General features: G+C 39.1%; 1 protein-coding gene across 2 annotated transcripts in view; it reads right to left on the bottom strand.

Annotated features, from left to right (window-relative positions):
- Eip74EF (Ecdysone-induced protein E74) overlaps positions 1-22,882 on the bottom strand; it is a 321,891-nt gene that overhangs the window by 272,646 nt on the left and 26,363 nt on the right. The gene's annotated exons all lie outside the window — the stretch shown is intronic.

Raw genomic sequence — 22,882 nt, 5'->3', positions numbered from 1 at the left:
AAAGTGTATTAGCGCCGGGTGCCGCTTGTTACCGCGCGCATTGAGTTACGTGGTACCAGGCATTCAGTCCTTGTCAAACGCGCGGCCGGGCGAGCAAATAGACGCGCCGACCATATTGACGTTTTGTTCTGGAACGGGCTTCGAGCGTGCCACTTGGATGTTTGCGTGTTGTATTCTGTTTTATACAATTTATAATTGTTTGAAATTATTGTTTTTATTAGTAAAACCACAGTTTTTATATATTTTTATTGACCGTTTAAAAGAAAACTCTCTGTTGTATGTAGTAGTGCATTAAGTCATTTTTCAAATATGGAACGTCGACTTATCTAAGCGGACACATTACTACTACATACAACAGGTAAGTTTTTTACCCATAAGTACGTCTCAGTAATTCACCGATACTTGACCCGTTGTTTGTATCACACTTATTTGTAGCTGGCAGTTAAACAATTCCAAATTCAAATTTGGAATTCGCACGGCGGCCATCTTCCCAGTATTGTGAACGTGTAATATCAAACACGAATTTAAAACTTTCATTGATCGTGCGAAACGCCTCGTATTTTAATTTACGAAACAAACTTTGATGACCGTTAATAATTATGAATGGGTTTTAGTAGTTGTCAATGGCGTCGATTAAACATTTTCCTTAGACAACCCAAAAAGCGAGTTAATTTTGTAAAACCAGAGTGAGTTATTTAGATGTCTTCAGATGCGAAACCTCGCAGTGAACACAATCAATTTACATACTTTAAATCGCTAATGTCACTTAAAAAATTTAGAAAATAATACCAATTTTACTATATAGTATATATCACACAACGGAATTTACTTCAGCTTCTTACTTGGGCTAAAAACATTCCATTTACAAAAATATTATAAACAGTTTCCATCTAATTGAATGGGTTGATGCTGGCCGTTAGAAAATAATAGTAAAGAAAAAAAACACCCTAACTTTTTTTGGGTTTTTCATCCTGCCAGTAACAATTGGTCAATTGTATCGATTTATGGTTAAAAGAGTTGTATTGGTTTTCTCGTGGGCGGCTGGAACAGTGCCAGGGATGCCATTGTCTCTTAGCGAAAATAGATACGGCGGTGGCAACATTGGGGGAAAAATCGCCACTAATTTCGTATGGTCCAAATCATGCAGTTAGCGCCTCTAGCACTCCATAAAAATTGTAAACTATTATTTTAAATAAACCGCTGAAGACATAAATAATGCTATTTATTTAACAATAATACAGTAATTGGATTTAGCTGGGCACAGTAAACCTAGTGATTTATTAGGATTAAAAAAATGATTAATATTGTTGAAATCCATATACTTAACCTAAGTATAAAGTTTGAGGGGTCTCGGGTTAGATTCGTGGCCGAGCTGATATTTATTTATATGAATAATACGACTATTTGGTTAATATATATTATATAACAGTACATATGTTTGTTTATTGCCCCATAAACAACCTTTGCTTACTTTGGGACTCGGTCAATTGGTGTGATATTTTGTACTAAGCAAAACAGTATCTATTTTGACCGTAATAGCAACCCCACACGAGAAAGCCGTTTTGACCCGACACGTGGCAAAGTTACTGCAAATTCACCGTCCGAGCGTAGGAAAGGGCAACTATTGTTCATAGGCTAGTTTGCTTAGGACGACGATCTTTGACCGGTCATAACACCTCATTCATTCCGTAGTTCCGTACCATATTCAGAACAAAACACGAGCGATAAACTCGGAAAATCGCTTGCCCACCAAGAAATTGATTTTGAAAATGCCAGTAATGGCAAAAACTTTACCTTAAGAACAGTCCGTCACCAATATCTGCCGCAAAAAGCGTGCTTAAATATCTAATACGACTCTATTTGTAGCCGGAAGGACGTGTCAGATATTTTTGCACGCTCCACTACGGCTGATATTAATGCAGGTGACTGTACAGTTCGATTTTATATCTTTGTGACGCGAAGTTCAAATTTGGTACTTAGCTCTAGCTTTGAAAATGAGTGCTGTATTTTTATCTGTTCTTATTTCAAATTAGTAGTATTTTGGATTAAGTACTTTAGAATGTCATATTGAACACGTGTAGATATAAGTTGATAATACGCAAATAAAAATAAGAATTAAGAAGTGTAACCAAACTAAAAAGTAAGTATTACTACAATACGAAAGTAACTAGCTTTTTCGTTTTCACGTGCATGAACCAATCTTTTATTTGTATTGTAATAGAGATAGGTGCGTTTGAAAATTATATTATATAGTAAAATTATAATGTCTGAAACGACTTTGATAAAGTAAATGAAGACACGTTGTGACACTACCAGAAGTAAAAATATCACTTACCTACAAAAATAAACATTTATAATCATTAACCCTTTAACCGCCTCGGTCTTATAATTAAGACAAATTAATAATAAATAAATAAATATCATGGGACACTTGACACCTAGTCCCAAACTAAGCAAAGCTTGTACTATGGATCCTAGGCAACGGATAAACATACTTATATAGATAAATACATACTTAAATACATATTAAACATCCAAGACCCGAGAACAAACATTCGTGTTATTTACACAAATTTCTGCCCCGGCCGGGATTCGAACCCAGGACCTCAAGCTTCATAGTCAGGTTCTCTAACCACTTAGCCATCCGGTCGTCAAAAAAATTGTCATATAGTTTCGGTGAAGGTGACGATACGGGCACGTATGAATAAAAACGTATTGGCGGTTAAAAAGTTACTGGAAACCCTTTCAGGAGTTACCAAAAAAAAAACCAAAACCCTGAGTTCCGCTTTCCCCCTAAACCCCCAGTTCCCCTAGTCTACGCATAGTGCGGGTTCGCGTCAGCGTCCTGTTTTCCGTTTTCCCGGGCGTCGCTCCCGCGCCGTGCGTCGACCCCGGCCGGACCGCTTTTTACCCGACCGACCGAAGGACGGTTGTATTTTTTGAGTGTATTGTATGTATATTTCTTTAGTTAGCTGTATCCTAAACGGCTGGACGTTTTCATGAATTTCACAGTGCTTTGGCTTGTCTGTAATGCTGTGTAATCCATACTAATATTAAAAACGCGAAAGTGTGTGTGTTTGTATGTTTGTCCGTCTTTAACGTCGAAACAGAGTGACGGATCGACGTGATTTTTAGCATAGAGATAGTTTATGGGCCAGAGAGTGCATAGGCTACTTTTTATCCCGGAAAAATGCACAGTTCCCGAAGGAACCGATCTCCACGCGGACGAAGCCTCGGGCAAAAGCTAGTTATTGCAAAAAATAAAAACATAAAAATAAACATTGAAGTTCGGATTTAGTGAATAATGTATTTCCAAGGTATTTCCATCGGGAAAAGTCGGATCTCAAGCGGAATACGACGTTACCCGAAGTGTCTATCAATTATTGTATTAAATGAAGTGACATTTTCATATTCATTGTTAAGGAACTTTATTATTTAGTGTCAAATGTCAAAATGAAAAATGTACGGCTGTAGGTACATTTACGATGGTTACTGAAGCTGATTGAGAGAGCACGCGCTATACGAACTTTACGATAAAGTACGATGGAAAACCAGAATGCACGAAATCTGTATCATTAGGCAAAAATCTGTCAGAGTGACATAAAGCAGGTATATAATGTTTCAAAATGGCGTCCATAAAAAAATATGGAGGGGGATTTTTATAGCAATGTGGGTATCAAATGGCATCATAACAGCTAGCCCTTGCCCTAAAACTTTTAAACTATCATTTATACAGGAACATCAAAAGAGCAAAAAAAAAAAAAAACAAACAAGCTGAGATATGTGGTGCATAGGGGAAATTCGTGTCTGTACCGTTGTCCAGCCGTTCACGGAATGCCGAGGACCTGGGTTCGATTCCCAGTGCTGGTCTTAGTTTTCTGGTTTTTTCTGTGCATCTATATTTCAGTTTGTATTTTCAACTTAGGTTTTTACGGGATGACCGTAAAAGTAAAAAATTGGAATTGAAATAAAAAATAAAAAAGATTCCAAAAAAACAATCTTGAAAGAAAATCCATTTATTCATAACACAAGTTGCGACCAAAGTGGTCAAAAATATCGAAACATGAATTCTAAAGCCTTGAGAATAGAGTGGATGTTCCGATGTTTTTGATCACCGCAGCCGCTCAGAAATATGTGATGGCAACTGTACAAATAGCCAACTCGAAGGACAATATCTGTCATTGCGTTTGTGAATCGGACAGTAGACTGCTGAATTGACACTGTTAAAACTGTCTCAATCCTATCAAACTCTAAAATAGTCAACAGGAAATCCTTAAAACAATATCATCATCATCATCATCATCCTAGCCTATATACGTCCCACTGCAGGCCTCCCCTCAGAATGAGAGGGCTTGGGCAGTAGTTCCCACGCGGGCCCAGTGCGGATTGGGAACTTCACACACACCGTTGAATTGCTTCGCAGGTTTATTATACAGGTTTCCTCACGATGTTTTCCTTCACCGCAAAGCTCGTGGTAAATTTCAAATGTAATTCCGCACATAAATTTCGAAAAACTCAGAGGTGCGAGCCGGGGTTTGAACCCACGATCCTCTGCTTGAGAGGCCATAGGTCAAACCACTCGGCCACCACGGCTTCTAAAAAACAATATACTGTAAGTCAGTCTTAAAACAATATACTGTAAGTAAACTCATCCCAATGGCAATACAGCACGGAGAACAGATGGCCGTTGGGGCCGAGAAGTTCTCGAGTGGACACCGCGGATTGGCAAGCGCAGCGTAGGACGTCCACCAACGAGATGGACGGATGACCTGGTCAAAGCCGCGGGTTCACAGTGGATGCAGGCCTCTGCCAACCGAAGCGACTGGAGGTCTATGGGGGAGGCCTATGTCCAACAGTGGACGTCCTACAGCTGAGATGATGATGAAACTCATCCCAAAGGCGGACTTACCCCGTCCAGCGAACTTAAAAAAAGATGTCGGAACTTTCTCCGCGTGTTAGTCAGTATATATTAATAAACGTTACGTAACCGCGGGCGTTGCACCGGCCAATGGAACTGTGTGCATTAGTTAGCTAAACTACGGTTAAAGTGCACTGGTCCTTATAAGCCGCGTATCCACTAGAGGCAGCCTCGGGCCGAGCGGCTGCCTCGCTCCGAGGCCGCGCAAGTGGAGACGCTGCCAAAGGCACGGCTCAGACTGAGGCTCCTTTAGCCGCGTATCCACTAGAGGCAGCCTCGGGCCGAGCGGCTGCCTCGCTCCGAGGCCGCGCAAGTGGAGACGCTGCCAAAGGCACGGCTCAGACTGAGGCTCCTTTAGCCGCGTATCCACTAGAGGCAGCCTCGGGCCGAGCGGCTGCCTCGCTCCGAGGCCGCGCAAGTGGAGACGCTGCCAAAGGCACGGCTCAGACTGAGGCTCCTTTAGCCGCGTATCCACTAGAGGCAGCCTCGGGCCGAGCGGCTGCCTCGCTCCGAGGCCGCGCAAGTGGAGACGCTGCCAAAAGCACGGCTCAGACTGAGGCTCCTTTAAGCACGGCCAAAAAACCGACAAAAATATGGCTCGGCTCGCGGCTCGGCTGAGGCTGCTCTAATGGATACGCGGCTATACTGAAAACTTGGCATTTAGTTGTAATGAGTTAGTGTTTAGTTTTGTAACTAAGGGACCCCATACATCCCTGTATTATTATAATTTTTTTTGCAATTTTTTCTTTAATTGTATACTGTAGTTTTAAGTATTTTATTTGTAACTAGCGTTTACCCGCGGCTTCGCGAAATTCCGGGATTTTATAATTCTCGTGGGAATTCCCCAAAATTACATTGTGGTTTTCACTGACGTTAAATTAAAACACCCATGCCAAATTTCATGACTCAAAAGTTCAAAACCCAGCGGGTGTTATTTCGACATTTTATCCCCATCCCTGGGATATCGGGAATAGTCCAACGGTTGTTATACGCTGCGTAACTATTTAAAATTCGGGATAAATTTAATATAGATGTGAATTTTGTCAAAATTTAATTTGTCCTGTAAAATATCTGGGACCAAATACCGCGTCATTCAAATTAATTAATTTCATTTATACTTATATTTCATTTATTATTGTCGCAAATATACTCGCTACTGAATACATTAACAACCGATACCACAACGCCCTTTTGGATCATTTAACCAGTTTTAGCAAAAAAAAAAACATTTATTCTGTACTGTGGTCCGCGAGTCCGACCGCGTAGATTTGTTTATCGATATCCCGCAGGAGCAATGCCATTTTCCGGGATAAAAAATATCCTATGTCCTTCCCTGGAACTCGACGTATTTGTATACCGAATTTCATCTCAATCGGTTAAGCGTGAGACGTGATTATGTAACAAACCAAACCTCCAAACATCTTCACAAACAAGATTACAAATTATTCGACTGAGCCTCAGTAGAAGAGTAACTTGCGAAGTCGTCAGAGATGGAAATAGGTCCTCTCGTATAGGTAAAGACCTCACTCAAGTACTCAGCATATAAGGCTAACTAGTCTTGACTTCCGTACGTATCTGCTAAACTATTTATATGTGTGTCGCCCAATGTCACCCGGTTGTAAAACAGATCAACCTTCGCTTTCATTCTTTAAATTAATGAAATGTCAGCGTGCTTGTTTTAAAACTTAGACGCTCGTTGGACGAGTGTTTAAGGGTTGAATGATTGAATGTTGATTTATGTATAAGTACTTTTTTGCGGGGTTTCGTCGAAATATCCGACTGGAACAAACACTTAAATAAATATCAAATATAAATAAATATCATGGGACACTTTGACACCAATTGACCTAGTCCCAAACTAAGCAAAGCTTGTACTATGGATACTAGGCAACGGATAAACATACTTATATAGATAAATACATACTTAAATACATATTAAACATCTAAGACCCGAGAACAAACATTCGTGTTATTCACACAAATATCTATACCGGCCGGGATTCGAACCCAGGACCTCAAGCTTCGTAGTCAGGTGCTCTAACCACTTAGCCATCTGGTCGTCAAAAGAACAGACTTAAAAGAACAGTTTTCACGAAAGTAAAACAAGATTGCCTTAAAATATAAATAAAAAAAACCTTTTCTCTTGTTGATATTGCGAATAGTACTAGACTCAAAATGTCCTCAAAGGTTGCTTAAAATGAAAAAGTCAGAAATTCCCACTTACAACAGAAAAAATACTTACACGAAAAAAAATATATGGAAGTACATAGATAGGTACATTGTTCGATTATCTCCACTTTGCTTTGACACTCGGCAATTCTTACAATGATTGAATTGAAATCAAGATTTGGTAATAGCTTGACAGTAAAAAACAAAACAAATAGTAATTCGTCGTAAATTGTTTGTAATTTACCATTACGACTTAAGCCGAGACATCTCGAGTGTCAAAGTGGAAATAATAGTAGCGTAGCATCTTGTAAATATACAAAAGGTCAAATCCCAGTCAGATACAGATTAGATTATAATCAGCACACTCGTTGCTTCTTATGTGATAAGTTCAATGTTACGCGCTGAATGTGACATAGAACATGCAGTTTCTCTTGTAAAGGTTGCCTGGAGGAGACCGATGTGAAGCGGTAAAGCAGCCTGCTGCCTCACCTTGTATTTTTTTTTGTTATTTCCCTAAAGAGTTAATGCAAATTAGTCAAGAGTTAAGAATAGTTCTAATTCTTGTCTAAATCACTACATTCTTGACAGAGTATAAGCTCTACTACATTTCTGTGATTTCCATTTACGGTTATATCTGCGAACTATTTATTTTTTAGTTTTGAATTCATGTAGACCCATAATCTATAAACATTATATAGATATTCAAAATACCACCAACGGGACTTATGACGCTAACACACACGAGTGGTGGGGTGTGATAGGGTGACATATAAAAATGACCAAGTGCGGGTAGTTCGTGATACGAGTGCCGGTACTATTAGTGATCAAGTGCGGGTAGTTCGAAGGACTTGCGCTGCTAGGCAGACTTGACACCCCGCACTTCAGTCTACTCGTGACCACGACCACTGCAATGTTGCCGAAACGTCGAGGTAAATATTACGTGTGTGTTAGCGTGATAAGTCCCGTTGGTGGTATTTTGAAAATCGCGAAAGTTTAAAACTTTATATTATACAGATTTCTTACAGGCAGCGGTTTTTTTTTTAATAAAGCCGATGTAACTATATAATTAACTGACGGAGTACCTAGTTAGAATTTTTGGGACAAACCCATAATACCTAGTTATTCACGCCTAGTAAAAACTAGTCATATAATAACTAGAATATAAAACGAGTTAAAGCACATAATGTTTATTATGTATGTCAGCTGTTCAAAAGTAAATAAAATTATGATTCAGCTCCTACGGTGGCAAGGTATTGATTTTATTTAATTGTAAGCTAAGTCTATTTACTTGGTGTAAAGGAATATTTTTGCATATTTCAATATTGGCGCCAAGACGTCGTCAACTCTTGACGCAAATCAGAGAGGTATTTTAAATTGTATGTATGTACTTACCCATTCGTCGAGACAACCTTTATATACAGCTATGTCATCTCTGGCACAGAATGATATTATATTAGTAGAAAAACAGGGGGGCTACTACGAAACTCGAAAATCGAAGTTCGTATCGCACCATCCCTCTCACTCTCGTGTTAAATAATATAAGCGTGAGCGGGACGGCAAGATACGAAATTCGAATTTTGCACGTCGTAGTGTAGGGTCAGTCAATGTGCTGAGGTGCCCGTCTCGCATCTCGCTCTCTCCGGTAAGCTGTAAAAGCCATCTGAGGGTAACAGCAACAGTCTAAATATACGATAAAAAAACAGTCAAGGAAATTGAATCCCGAAACAGGGTCTGAACTATTGTCTTCTCTTTTAAAATATGGCTTTTCTGTCCTAATTAATAGGACAATTTCGCCAGTGTCAAAGTAAACTCTTTGAGAGGGACGTTGTACAGTGGTTGTAGTTTTTGCAACTTGATAGCAAAATTCCAGAAACCACGCGGAGACAACTTGCGCATTAAAAAATGTCAGAGACGAGAGCAATATAGAATTTTGTGATCACTGTTCACTGTTAGGGTTAATCGCCGCATAAAACACTATCAAAATTATACTTCAACTAGCCAAAGAAACAGAAATAGCAAATTTAGATATTATCTACATCCGCCATGTTCGAATGCTACGAATCGAATCTTGGAACTATTGTGCTACTGATATCATATTGACATTCTGTACATCTGTCAAAGAAATCATAGCGAAATTGATTATGAAAAGGTTACACCTTAGCACTCAAAATTCAGTTTTTTCTACTGTACTTACACCGTAACTTATTTCCTAGTATGAGTCCTAACATTAGTGTCAAGAACTAACATTGCAGTAAGAGGCTCTTGGCATAGTACTTGATACTTTAATGCTAACGCGTGTCGGAAGTTCGCTATTTAAAAAAAAAAACAGTTATTTGTATCACGGGGTTAAAAAACTAGACTTCAGTTAAACGCTCATCAAACGTCGGTTACCGCGCCGTTGCTCCGGCGCAGTTTGGTTTACTCTTTTTGCATTCGGTCTTGCTGCGGCGCTGACCTATTAAATGGAAATAGACAGCCACCACGTGCTGCTATAGTTAGCCGCGTGGCTTTGCCTGCAAGTGGCTGTCTAGCACGCTTTATGGGAAGTGTGGTGCGCTATTAGATCAGAATTGAATATATTTTTATTAACATTAACACACTTAGGGTAAAAGAGAATTTAATAAAGAAAGAAAGAAAATACATTTATTCACAACACAAGACAACAAAATTATTAGGTACAAAAAAAACAACACAAAGGTATGTGTCATTGCGGTTGTGAATCGGACACTGGCTCAGCATAATGCTGAAGCGTTAAAAACACCCCAGCGCTGATTTTCAGCCAGCACCGTCGGCAACCCTCGGGCCGTTATAAAGACATACTACACACCATTAACTACATAAAACTACATAAATAAATAGATATTTTGTAAACTATAAAATTAATTTATTGTGTGACTAAAAACATAAAAATAAATGTATTAGGTACGTAGATATACATAATTAATTTTACAACTATTATTATTATGCACTCACTTGCCAAGTATACACCCTAACGCGGGCTAAAAAGAAAAATATTGACATAATAAAAGAAATATATTGACATACAGTTATATCTATAAGGCTAAGACCTCTTATTAGGAATAACTACATTCGCTTTTGGGCTATCTTCTTTTTTTACTTAGCTTGTACTCGTACTGCTGGGCTAAAGTCTCCCCTTTATTCTATATTATAAAGGTTAGGACACAAGGGTACGACGAGTTGTGACTGTGACTAAAAAGCTAACTAGTTTCTGCTTAACAAGGTCGGAGCAATGCGCTTAAAAATGGACTATCTCCTATCTATTATGTCTTTTATTGTTATACACAATAAAGAGCTATATTTTCGGCTTTTGCTCCGATTGCCGGGCACCAGCTTCCTCTTGCGACTTGAGCCCCATTTCCCGAGAGCGGATTGGGAACTACACATTATTGAATAGCTTCGCAGGTGCATTCGTATAGTGCCGTCCCTCTCACTCTCGCATTAAATAATATTAGCGTCTGCGGGACGGCAAGATAAGAAGTTTGAATTTTGCACTTCGTAATTGGGCCAGATCCAGATATTTTTCGAAATCATTTGAATCTAGAAAATACACTATAAAACTTTTCACTAAGTGACGGGGACAAAACTGAAAGCAAAACAATTACAACATAACAGTATTATCACATTAAATCATTACGCCATATTAATTAACTTTGCCCGACTGCGGAAGGCGTATGAATTAAGACACTCGAATTATGGCAAGTTTCATAAAATGAACGCGTTGCGTTGAATAAAGGTTAGGACACAAGGGTAAGTACGAGTTGTGAAAAAAATGCAACTAGTTTTTAGTTAGTGACATCGGAACTGTATGCTCAAAAATGTCTACACTCGCGACCGGCAGTACAGTCATGCTTCGATATTTTTGAGCACCTAGGCAGCTGTTATGATAGCGACCGTATATAGGTACTAATATAACAAAGTGGTATTAGGTCAATAGGTAGGTACTAAATTTTAAGATACCTAATTCTCATGTCCTATACTTACACAAGATCACAAAATGTGTCCAAAGGTCGCATCCAATAGATTCAAACTACAAAGATTTTTACTCCAAAACATCATTTGCTACATTTCACCCGTGACTTCGCACACGTAAACACTATGGTTTAGCAGTTGAATTAAAAAAAATACACTATGGACTATGGATTTCATTAAACTTGCATTAGAGACACCTGTGCCAAATTGCATAACTCTCATAGAATATTTAAAAATCGTCACTACTATAAAAAAATCTCGTATCTAAAATCAATATGTCAATAAAATTGAACCTTGCCGTAATGTTCATAAAGTTCACTTAGAAAAATGATCTATTTTGAAGCACGAGTTTTTATCAAAGTAGTGAAGATATGCAGCTGTCTGCGTACCTCAGCAGTTTTAGGGGCTGTTTCACCACCCATTGATTATTTTATTTGACGGATAAATTTAATAAATGGATGATGAAACAAGGGGTTAATGTGAAAAAGTACTCACACACGTACTCGCAAACTTTCGCGCTGTATAATATTAGTAGGAAGACGTTGCATCTTTGACGCACACGTGTATACATGTCAATCTAAATTAAATATTCTTGAATAATCCCAAGGTTCAATCAGATGTAAGTACCCACTGGATAAAGTTTCCCAGTTTTATTGTACGCTGGTTTGCTGTTCATTACTGTACGGCGATGATTTTCAACCTGTTTCACGACCCCTTTAGTATGAAGAAATATTTCGCGAACCCCTACTTGTTTTTGTTTTCATGTATTTTATTTTGTGACAAATATTATTAGTTAACATTTTCCTAATAAATGTTTTTAAACTTATTGCTTTTTTTACTGAAGTAGTTTTCCCAGCAAGTAATGACCCCCAGGTTGAAAAACACTGCTGTACGGGACAGTTGTAGAAGCTCCACAAAACATAGGAGCATCAGACTCACCTTGTCTTATCTTATTATGTAAACAAACATTACGTAATAATGGTCATGGATGCTACGAATCATAGACAGCTTAGATATCCGTTGCGACGTTCGATTAAACTAATTCGGATGTATTTTTTAGTAAACTGAGTAATTTGACTTGTTTTCCTATCGTGTTTTTCTAAACTATGTAAAGAAACAAAAGTAATTTACTTGAAACAAATATATGCCTACAATACCTGTGTATTAATACATAAAATCTTAAACAATAAAATACATACGGAAATAAAATTCACTACGAGCCCCTAGAACCAGGTATGGACACCAAAATTTGATGTATGAAGGTGCTTAATTATATAATGATTAATCAAAAGCCATAAAAGATAGCAAAACACTTAATATTTTTAAAAACAAAGTTAAATTATACATAATTGATAACATTATATAGGCATAACACTGTGCACTGTATAAATATAGGTACTTAAGTCACCGTATATATATCAACTACTGCGAAACGTAATAATCGTTGTAATTCTAGCTGTAGAAATTGTCTTGTAAGTGAAGTTAACTGTATTTTCTTTAGACAATAAATGTTCTTTAAACCGAACTATAAGACATTTAAACCCGTCAAGACTTAATAAACCTGAGACCACGTTGTCTGCTAGTAAATTCGATCCCGGGATTTTTATTATGGATGAATCCCGGGATCCCGGGATTCTCCATACTAACAATCCTGGGATTGGATTCTCCATGTCTGACGCACATACTCGCAATCACGTTCACTATCTCCTACAACCTCGATCCCAAGGCGTTTGACAGAAAATGGTGAACGCTAGACAGTGCATGGTTTCGTTGCCAGGCGTTTCTTTACAATTATCAGGATAAGTCTAAAATGTGTACTATAAAAGCCAAAATTCAATGTTTTGCGGCATTTGTTTCTTTTTACCGTCGCAGCTAGCGAATATTATTAAAAGTTCAGAGTTTCATTTATAATTATATTATTGCATATTTGTAATTATATATTTTGTGTCGTTCTGAAAAAACTTTCTGCCAATTTTCTTCTGTCGCGTTCTTAGCAGCAATGGTCTTTCCGAAAGAACTGTTATAAAAAGTAACATGTGAAAGAGCCTTGCCTACTCGTAGAATGAACGTTTCGATTTTTGAACAGTCAACGGAATCGAGTTTTAGTTTAGTTATATCGCCGTTGTGCACGCCGCCCTATGCAGGCGTGACACTTGCTTTCACTGCAGCATTTCCTATGTTCTTGTACAATGGTCTATCTATTCACTATTTTCTGTCTATACTATACAATGGCTTAGCTTGATTGTCTGCGAATAAACTTTTGTGCAATTTTTTATCTGCTCATTTTACACTGGTTTTGTAGCGGGTTAAAAATTATGAAAAATGTAACCGTTATTTGGTTAAAGTTTAACGTTGCCAGTCGTAACAGTTTAACTGAAGAAGAAAATCTAAACTTTAAATTGATAGTCCATACGTAATTAGTTTATGTTCACATAATTACTTCGTCCAGTTTCTACGCGACAAATTGAAAGTGATAAGTGTACAATTGAGTAGCAAGATTTTATAATGGCTGTTTTTAGGGTTTCGTAGTTCAAAAGGGAAATGGAACCGTTATCTAAATCTTTTTGTTAACTGATGAAGTACTTAGAACCTGGACGTGGGTTACCAGCTTTGTCATTTTACTATTACATGCATATGGTTACATATCGCATAAGAGAGAGAGAGAGAGAGAAAGATTTATTTACACATATTCAATACACATAAAAATACATTAGATGGAAAGAATAAAATAATAACATCGAATAGTATAAATCGATCGATATTTGCGTTACCGTCGATTCTTCTGTACCTTAATATAACGAGTTAAAATAAGCATTTTCTACTCTACATGAACAGTAGAAAGCTTACAGTCTGGTTTGTGATTTGTGATACTTAATAAAAATCGAAACTGCCTATGAGATCGAAAATATCTAAATTCTGATAGATGCATACATTAATAGTTTGTATGTAAAAGCCGTGGTGGCCTAGTGGTTTGACCTATCGCCTCTCAAACAGAAGGTCGTGGGTTCAAACCCCTGCTCGCACCTCTGAGTTTTTCGAAATTCATGTGCGGAATTACATTTTAAATTTACCACGAGCTTTGCGGTGAAGGAAAACATCGTGAGGAAACCTGCACTAACCTGCGAAGCAATTCAATGGTGCGTGTGAAGTTCCCAATCCGCACTGGGCCCGCGTGGGAACTATGGCCCAAGCCCTCTTGTTCTGAGAGGAGGCCTGTGCCCAGCAGTGATGATGATGATGTTTAAAGTGCTAATCTCTGGAACTGTTGAATCGATTCTAAATAATACAGTAATGGAAAGATCCTCTATCCCAGATTAGAGCTAATTTTTATCGCGGATAAAAAGGCGGGGAGGGGGCATACAATTATACAGAGAAACTACCTACTTTACATTAAATGTTTTAAGCTTACGTCGAAAATTTTAGTGCCAGTTACTAAGAGCATTGCACCCACCCAATTAGCAAATATACCCAACACCCGGTACCGCATTCCTAGATGCATTACAAGTTCTAACTCCGTCTAAAAACGCCATCTCTCCTGCCCGCCGAAGTTATCTCACACTTTAGTTACAGAATAGTATAGAACGTGAACGTAAACGCGCAAGTTATAACGAACTGGCGAATCAGACTGCGCCCGCGCAGCGAAAGTGCTTTCGAGCGTCGTTGCCCCGGTCGACGACCTCGAGAGCGAGAGCGCGGTATACACGCGAGCGGGATAACCACAGGTTCGCGCGGCCGCCGTGAAAAGCCCGCGAACTTTCTTCATGGCACAAGGAAATGGTTAGTGCGTTTTTTAATGATTTTTAGTTCGATATTAATAGATGGCGGTAGGCTCGATCAGTTCGATTTTAGAGAAAGAAAGAAAGTGTTACGAAAAAGAGAACGAAACAGAAACAAATTAAATATATCGCGCGTGTGGTTTTCTTATCGAGACATCAGGAATTTTAGAAATCATACCACTGGTACAAGTATATGCTGCAAAACTACATCTCAAATATTTCACAGCTGTACCTTACCTAGCCTGTAGGTAATTTTCTGTCGCAATTAGTTTTTTTAATTTCGAAACAATATTTTACATCGTTCGATTGGTAAGTATTAAATTACTGGCACTTGAGGTGTTCCATCTTAGGCCTCTAGGTTGGCAACGCATCTGCTATCCCCTGGTGTTGCAGGTGTCTATGGGCGGTGGTGATCTCTTACCTTAAAAATAAAAAAATACTGTCTCAAAAAAATATTCCTAGTGCATCGTTCCTTTAAACCGTTTTCGAGTGGATTATTAATGGCGTAAGTTGATTGACTTCTTTATTAATGTGTATGAATATCATAAACATATTCGAGGTTTTGACGATCAATGACATTATAAATTGTGTACGTGGCAGAATTCAAGCCGTAGGTATTTCGAAAAATCTGTCCACACTTTTCGTTTCAGTTTTAATTGGATGCGAGCACGTTTTGTGAGCAGTTTTATGTGTAGGCACAGATGTTGTGCTTAAGAGAAGTCTCTTCGTTCCATTCTCCATACAAACGTAGTCCCGGTCTCATTTGAAAACTAGGCAACAAAAATAGATGAAATTTTGTAAGTATGGACTAGCGTAATTGTCTATGCCTGTGGTTTTTCAGATTTTCATATAAATGTGTAGTATTAGAATTACAGGAGCTCAAAAGTCGACAAAAAAATGATGTCAACTTTGCACGAGAATTACAGACTAATAAAGCATTTTTACAAAAATCGAAAAATCCCAGGCATAGAAAATATAATGAATATCTTGATTGTAAAATATCATTGATTTCTGTGCTATACTTTTCGTATAATATGAGGACAACGAAGCCCAAAATTCAACCGCCCAAATCTTGAAAGCCTACAGCTATCTCGATATAAATTACGGACGTCGTTGCGGAAGGCATGGGGGGGACGGCTGCGAGCGCTTATGTCACGAGCGATAAAGACAGCAATATCTCAAACGAATACCTAACGCAGCGCGGCCGGCAAGGAAAAATTCTCTTAATGGTTGACCATCGTATTTTATCGTAAAGTCCGTATATGTCATGTTCTCTCAATTACCTTCAGTCCCATCGAACAGCTGTGCTTTTTCATTTTTCACTTTGGCATTTGACACTAAACAATAAAGTTCTATATCAATGAATATGAAAATGTCACTCGATTAATACAATAATTGATTGACACTTCGGGTTCCATCGTATTCCGATTGAGACCTAATTTTTCCCGATGGAAAACCACCCACTATATACATATACATCTGTATGTTTTTAACGTTACATTCAGTCTTTCATAACCTAACCTAACCAGCAAAAAGTTAACCCCGACTTTGTCACTTCAAAGTTCAATATCTCAAAAACGGCTAAATCGATTTACAAGAATCATTTCAAAGAACCATTGCTAGAAAACCTGAATTTCAAATAAAAAAAGCATTCAAATCGGTCCACTTGTTTAAGAGCTACCTTGCCACAGATAGACACACATAGCGGTCAAACTTATCGGCGTCGGGGGTTAAAATGGCGTAAGGCGGCGGCTCCACTGAGGCGGAGACGAGCGGAGCGGAGACGTGTACGGATCGACCAATCATATTAGTTGAATCCACATCTCGTCTCCGCCTCATTCTCATCAGACGTTTAGGGATTGGTCTATACCTACAGGTCTCCTCTCCGCTCCGCTCGTCTCCGCCTCAGTGTACCGCAGCCTAACCGTAGCAATTACTTATTCTGTGACTGTAGGGATTGTAACGTAAAACATATCATTCGGCCATTTTGTTTAATGATATCAGCTACTGCTCGTCACGTGAAACGCCAGCGAAGTAATGCATCATTCACAGTAACACTACGTTTCACTTTCACCTACGATTAACTCAGTTGACGCGTGCGCGTGCCTTTGAAAACAGAGATATGAGCATCATAAATTTATGTTTATATGCTACAACTAAGCTACAACATAATTAGTTAATACTAGCGCCTAGCCCAGGCTCCGCACGGGCACAATTTTCAGCAAAACCGGCCAAGGCGGACTCGCGCACGAAGGGTTCTGTACCATTATCTATACCTACAACATTAGATATTAGCAAAAAACCCGGCAAAAAAATCAAGTCTGTTGTACGGGAGCCCCCCTTAATTATTTATTTTATTTTAATTTAATTATTTATTCTGAAAGTGATTATACAACTAAAGATTCTGTGAATATTTGAAGCGTCTACCTGTTGCCGTTATTAATATCATGCAAAAAACGGCAAAACAATCACGTTTATTGTATACAAGACCCCCTAATTTTAGTATTTATTATTATTATTAATCGTTTATTACATAATGATACATTTAAATTATTACAAAGTAAATTAAACTGCCAAACTGCGTAGCAGTTTGTTGGCAGTTCGAATACTCTGGAATTCTTGGTACACTTGTGTCTTACATCTAATTAGTTATATTCATGCGGTATTATTTACTAGGTAGGTTATTTGTCATCAGCAGTGTCAATTAATAGGGTTCCTTTAAAAAGGTTTCAGACGCACTTCACAAAGAACTTTCAGCTCCATTTCCCAAAAACTACAGGTATTCAAACAGTCTGGAATACTATATTATTTATTTTGGTAAGGATTAGTACAAAGGTCTGATTTTGGTCGGCATTTCTATCAACTTTTTTTTTAAGTAGTTAGTTATACCTAGAACTACAGTAGTTGTTTGTCTCTTTCACGAATATGCAAGTTGAAGTGGCAGTAGGCGGGTCACATCGCTGGCAGAATACAATTTGCGGGTAGGGTGCGGACTGACCACATCGTGAGAGATGCGGGCAATGCAAGTGGCGAGTTGTTCATTGTCGAGTTCTAAGGGTGAGGTCTTGTTTAACAGTCGTCTACCGGCTGATGATGATGATGATGATAATGATGGTAAGGAGAGTTCCTCCCAGGCTTCTTGCGAGTGAACTTATGGAGGAAGGGAGGTGAAAACTGTGAATGTTACCGACTTTGACTATGTCTCTATTTTTTCACCTCTTTTTTCTACAAAGTTGCACCGAGCGAAGCCGGGGCGTGTCCTTCGCTAAAGAAAGACCTGTCTTTGCTTGTACATCAGAAGCTTGGAAGTATTATTCATACTTAAGATTTCCTTGTCTAAATATAATGTTCTTTCAACTCGAGTACTTTAATATTCCATTCTTTGTATTATCAATCACGTCGCCATTTCATTCACCGGAGCTCTCTATGGGTGTTCAAAATTTTAACGCGACCGTATTGCCAATTGTATATGTACTGAAGTGGCAGTGGGCGGGGCACATTGCTCGCAGGACTGATGGCCGATAGGGTCAGAAGATTCTCGAATGGCGTCCGCGGACCGGGAGACGGGCTGTCGGTAGGCCTCCTAGATGGAGCGACGACCTGGTTAAGATCGAGGGATCGCGGTGGATGCGGAAAGCACAAGAGCGGTCTGAGTAGAGAGCCTTGGGGGAGGCCTATGTCCAGCAGTGAACGTCTTTCGACTGACATAGGATACTTTTTATCCGATATTCCGACAGGATAGGGATAAAATCTGGAAATTTCAACCGCTGTAGAGGTTTGAAATTATGGACAGTTCTAAACACAACCTCAATGAAGATCACGATATTTTGGAAATTCGCAGGGGAATTTTGTGAAATCCCGGAATTATAATTGTAACTATCAGATCGAATAATTTATGCGAAGCCGCGGATAAACTATAGTAGTTCATAGTATATCGATATGGACCTCCGTAAATAAAATTAATGCGAGTACCTACCTACAGTCAAAATGCTTGTACTGAAAAGGAAATTATCAACACACAGTTATTGTCGACTGCTTGTTACAAAATGTTGACTTAATCCGTCAAGTATTGTTTCCGTGTTACGGTGCGTGACGTGAGTGTGCACGGAAAATGGGGGGTGGGCAGGGGTGGGGGTTAAATAAGCACGCGGGGGCACAAAGGGCCGAAGGGGTTGGGTATTTTATTCAATACCCTTTTGCCGCCGTCAATACCAATATCATCGTCATCATGTCAGCCGAAAGACGTCCACTGCTGGACATAGGCCTCCCCAAGGCTCTCCACTCAGACCGGTCTTGTGCTTTCCGCGTCCACCGCGATCCCGCGATCTTAACCAGGTCGTCGCTCCATCTTGTTGGAGGCCTGCCGACAGCTCGTCTCCCGGTCCGCGGACGCCATTCGAGAACCTTCTGACCCCATCGGTCATCAGTTCTGCGAGCAATGTGCCCTGCCCACTGCTACTTCAGTTTCGCAATGAAGAGCTATGTCGGTAACCTTAGTTCTACTGCGGATATCATCATTTCTGATTGAATTACCATGATTTAACAAAACTCAATGGGAATTCCCAAATTTCATATGGAATCTTCCAAGTTTAGGTATATTTTATACCTTAGGCTGCTATTTACTCTTAAACTACTATTAATTCTCAAGAAAACTTAACCGTTATAGTTTTCCTTGTAAGTTTGATATACTGACTACCATCCTGATATTTTTCTAATTTTTCCCACCCACCGGTTTAGATTTTAGACGGGGGAGACGCTCGATTTTAATGAAAATTTACACTTTAAAGTTAAATATTTCGCAAAAAAATCAATGAATCGAAAAATCGTCTCAGCAAACCCCTAATGGTTTTAAAAAACCTATCCAACGATACCCCACACTATTGGATTGGATGAGAAAAAAAAATCACCCCCACTTTACATCTATTTTTTAAATTTTTTATTAAACCTTTTTGTCGGCATAGTTTACATATATATCCGTGCAAAATTACAGCTTTCTAGCATTGATAGTCCCTGAGCAAAGCCGCGGACGGACGGACAGACAGACCGACATGGTTAATCTATAAGGGTTCCGATTTGCCATTTTGAAAAATTGCGATTCACTGCATCCCTAAAGTACTAAAATGCGACGCATGTTCCTGCGAAAGTATGCTATATGGACTTTTTTTTCCGACATTTTGTTGGTTAGGTTATTTTTAAATAGGTAGGGCTTTCAGATATTACAAGTAGACCTCATTCCTTACAATGTGGTGATATGGAAGCCATGGTGGCCTAGTGGTTTAACCTACGCTTTCTCATCAGAGGATCGTGGGTTCAAACCCCGGCTCGCATCTGAGTTTTTCGAAATCCATGTGCGAAATTACATTTGAAATTTACCATGAGCTAATACGGCGAAGGAGAAAGCCCTCTCATTCTCAGAAGAGGCCTGTGCCCAGCTGTGAGACGTACATAGGCTGGGCTGCCAAGTTACTTGCGGCGCAATCTTCTTGGCAATGATGGTCTTTCCGAAAGCGCTGGTGGTTTAAAAAATGACGTTTCAAAGTGCCCATTGCGGCCTATTTACTGAATAAATGATTTGAATTTGAATTTGAATTTGGGATGATACCTTACAATACCTACTGCCACTCATATGCCCAGTGTGCCCCTTCTGCCCCGTACCAGGTGCCGCCCCGTATCGATCGCGGGCCCCCGTACCCCGTATCGTACTCCTGGGGTCAAATGTGACCTTTCCACGTGCCATCATAGCTTCACAACACTTCACCAACAAGCTACCAGGTACCAGGGCTAGAGGCCCTAACTTCACCCAGACCTTCACGATAATGAATAGACTGGTGACCCAAAAATCTAATTAGTTAAATTGACAAAAAATATAGAACATGTATTTTTAAACCCCCGCCGCAAAAAGAGGGGTGTTATATGTTTCCCGTTGCTCTTAAACGGGTGAACCGATTTGAATGTGGGTTTTTATTTGAAAGCAGGTTTTCTAGCGATGGTTCTTAGACATCTTTTATCGAAATCGGTTCAGCCGTTTTTGAGATATTGAACTTCGAATGACAATGTCGGGAGTTTTGCAACTTTTTGTTGGTCAGGTTGGGGGTTATAAAGAAAGGTTAATAGTAATAATCAAAGTACCTCTGTCGCCTGTCATTTACACTTACTTGTCAATTTACGTTGCTGTACATTGCTGGTAATTATAATTTTGTGAGAAAGTTAACAAAGTCTGAATTCTAGGTTATTAATTAAATTAACGACATGGTTAACGTACAGATACGTTACTTTAACCTCCGTTAAAAAGCATGGCTGTCAGTAACACACTGTATACAATTATGAACCATCTGAATGGCATCAAGATTGCACCATCACCATCATCATATCAGCAACTAGGACGTCCACTGTTGGACAACTATGGACGCAGATCACCCCCATTTCCCAAGATATTTAATCTGACTTAAGTATTTCCTAAACCTTGCACTTAGCAACAGCCTTAATCCTCCAATTAAACTACGCAAGTAACAGTCAAATTCGGCGAAATATGATAGGTAAGTACGTATACAAATCGATTCACGTAGTGGGTGGAGGGTGGTTAAAGGGGGGCCGCCGGCATCAATGGATCCACGTGTAACGTAAACTGGAACATGTCTAAGAAACATCGCCAGAAAACCTGCTTTAAAATAAAAAATACCACATTCAAATCGGTTCACCCGTTTATTTCAATATCTCTAAAACGGCTATACCGATTTTGACAAAACATGTCTAAGAACCATCGCTAGAAAACCTGCTTTAAAATAAAAAATATCGCATTCAAATCGGTTCACCCGTTTAAGAGCTACGGTGCCACAGACAGACACATAGCATTCAAGCAATCAGCATTCAAACTTGCTTCGGCGGTTAAGTAACCATAACATGGTTATTTTGAGTGAAACCAAATAAATAAATAAATATAACGGGACAATTAACACCAATTAACCTAGTCCTAAAGTAAGCTTAGCAAAGCTTGTGTTATGGGTACTAAGCAACGGATAAATATCAGATACCAAAAGCCGTCAGTTATACCGAATCGTTTTTAAAACGCCTCAAAGATTCTATGCGTTAATGTCTTATATTTACGATAACGCATACCGACACGAAAGTTATGAATCTGAAGTGAAACGTAATTTATGCCTGACTTTCCATGTCGTAGGTCGATGGTGCGTGTGGCGACTTGTGTAACGTTACATTAATTCACGACACACTGTGTTATTTAACCTCTTTTGAATCAGACGTCGCGGAAAATTATACAGTTTTTATTTGTTTAAATAACTTGACGTGAAAACGATAATAATTTACCGATTTAGCTTTTAATTTTAAACGGCATTACGTTTTCATTCGTACATTCACGAGCATTAATATCTGCCACAGCGGAGCGTGCAATCTGACACGTCCTTCCGGCCCCAGAAATAGAGTCGTATCAGATATTTACGCTTGTTGTGTCAGATATTGGTGCTGGTGACTGTACGTGCCCGTGCCGCCATCTACACCGAAACTATATGACATTTTGTCTTAATTGCGACTGCGGCGAAATGAGCTGGATAAGTTTTGTCTTATAATTCAGACAATGGCGGTTAAAGGGTTAATCTGTAATTTTTAGTGTTCCCGTTGTCAACTAGGAACCCTTGTAGTTTCACCACGCCTGCCCGTCTGTCTGTCTGTCCGTCTGCGTCTAAGCTCAGAGACCGTTAGTACTAGATAGCCGTAATTTGGCATGCGAATATACCTACATATCAGTCACGCTATAAATTAATAAAAAAAATTTTTTTGTAAGGTACATACCTCCCACAGACGTAAAGTGGGGGTGATTTTTTTCTTCGACTAACCCTATAGTGTCGGGTATCGTTGGATAGGTATTTTAAAACCATTGGGGGATCGCCAGATTTTTCGATTCAGTGACCTGTTTGCGAAATATAAAACTTTAAAGTTAAAATTTTCACGAAAATCGAACTCTACCCCCATCTGAAATTTAAACTGTTGGGTAAAAAAAATTAGAATGGTAGTA

The sequence above is a fragment of the Choristoneura fumiferana genome, chromosome Z (assembly GCF_025370935.1).
Source record: "Choristoneura fumiferana chromosome Z, NRCan_CFum_1, whole genome shotgun sequence".
NCBI lineage: Eukaryota > Metazoa > Arthropoda > Insecta > Lepidoptera > Tortricidae > Choristoneura > Choristoneura fumiferana.
The sequence above is the reverse complement of the archived record's forward strand: the minus strand, read 5'-3'. Positions and strand labels throughout refer to the sequence as shown.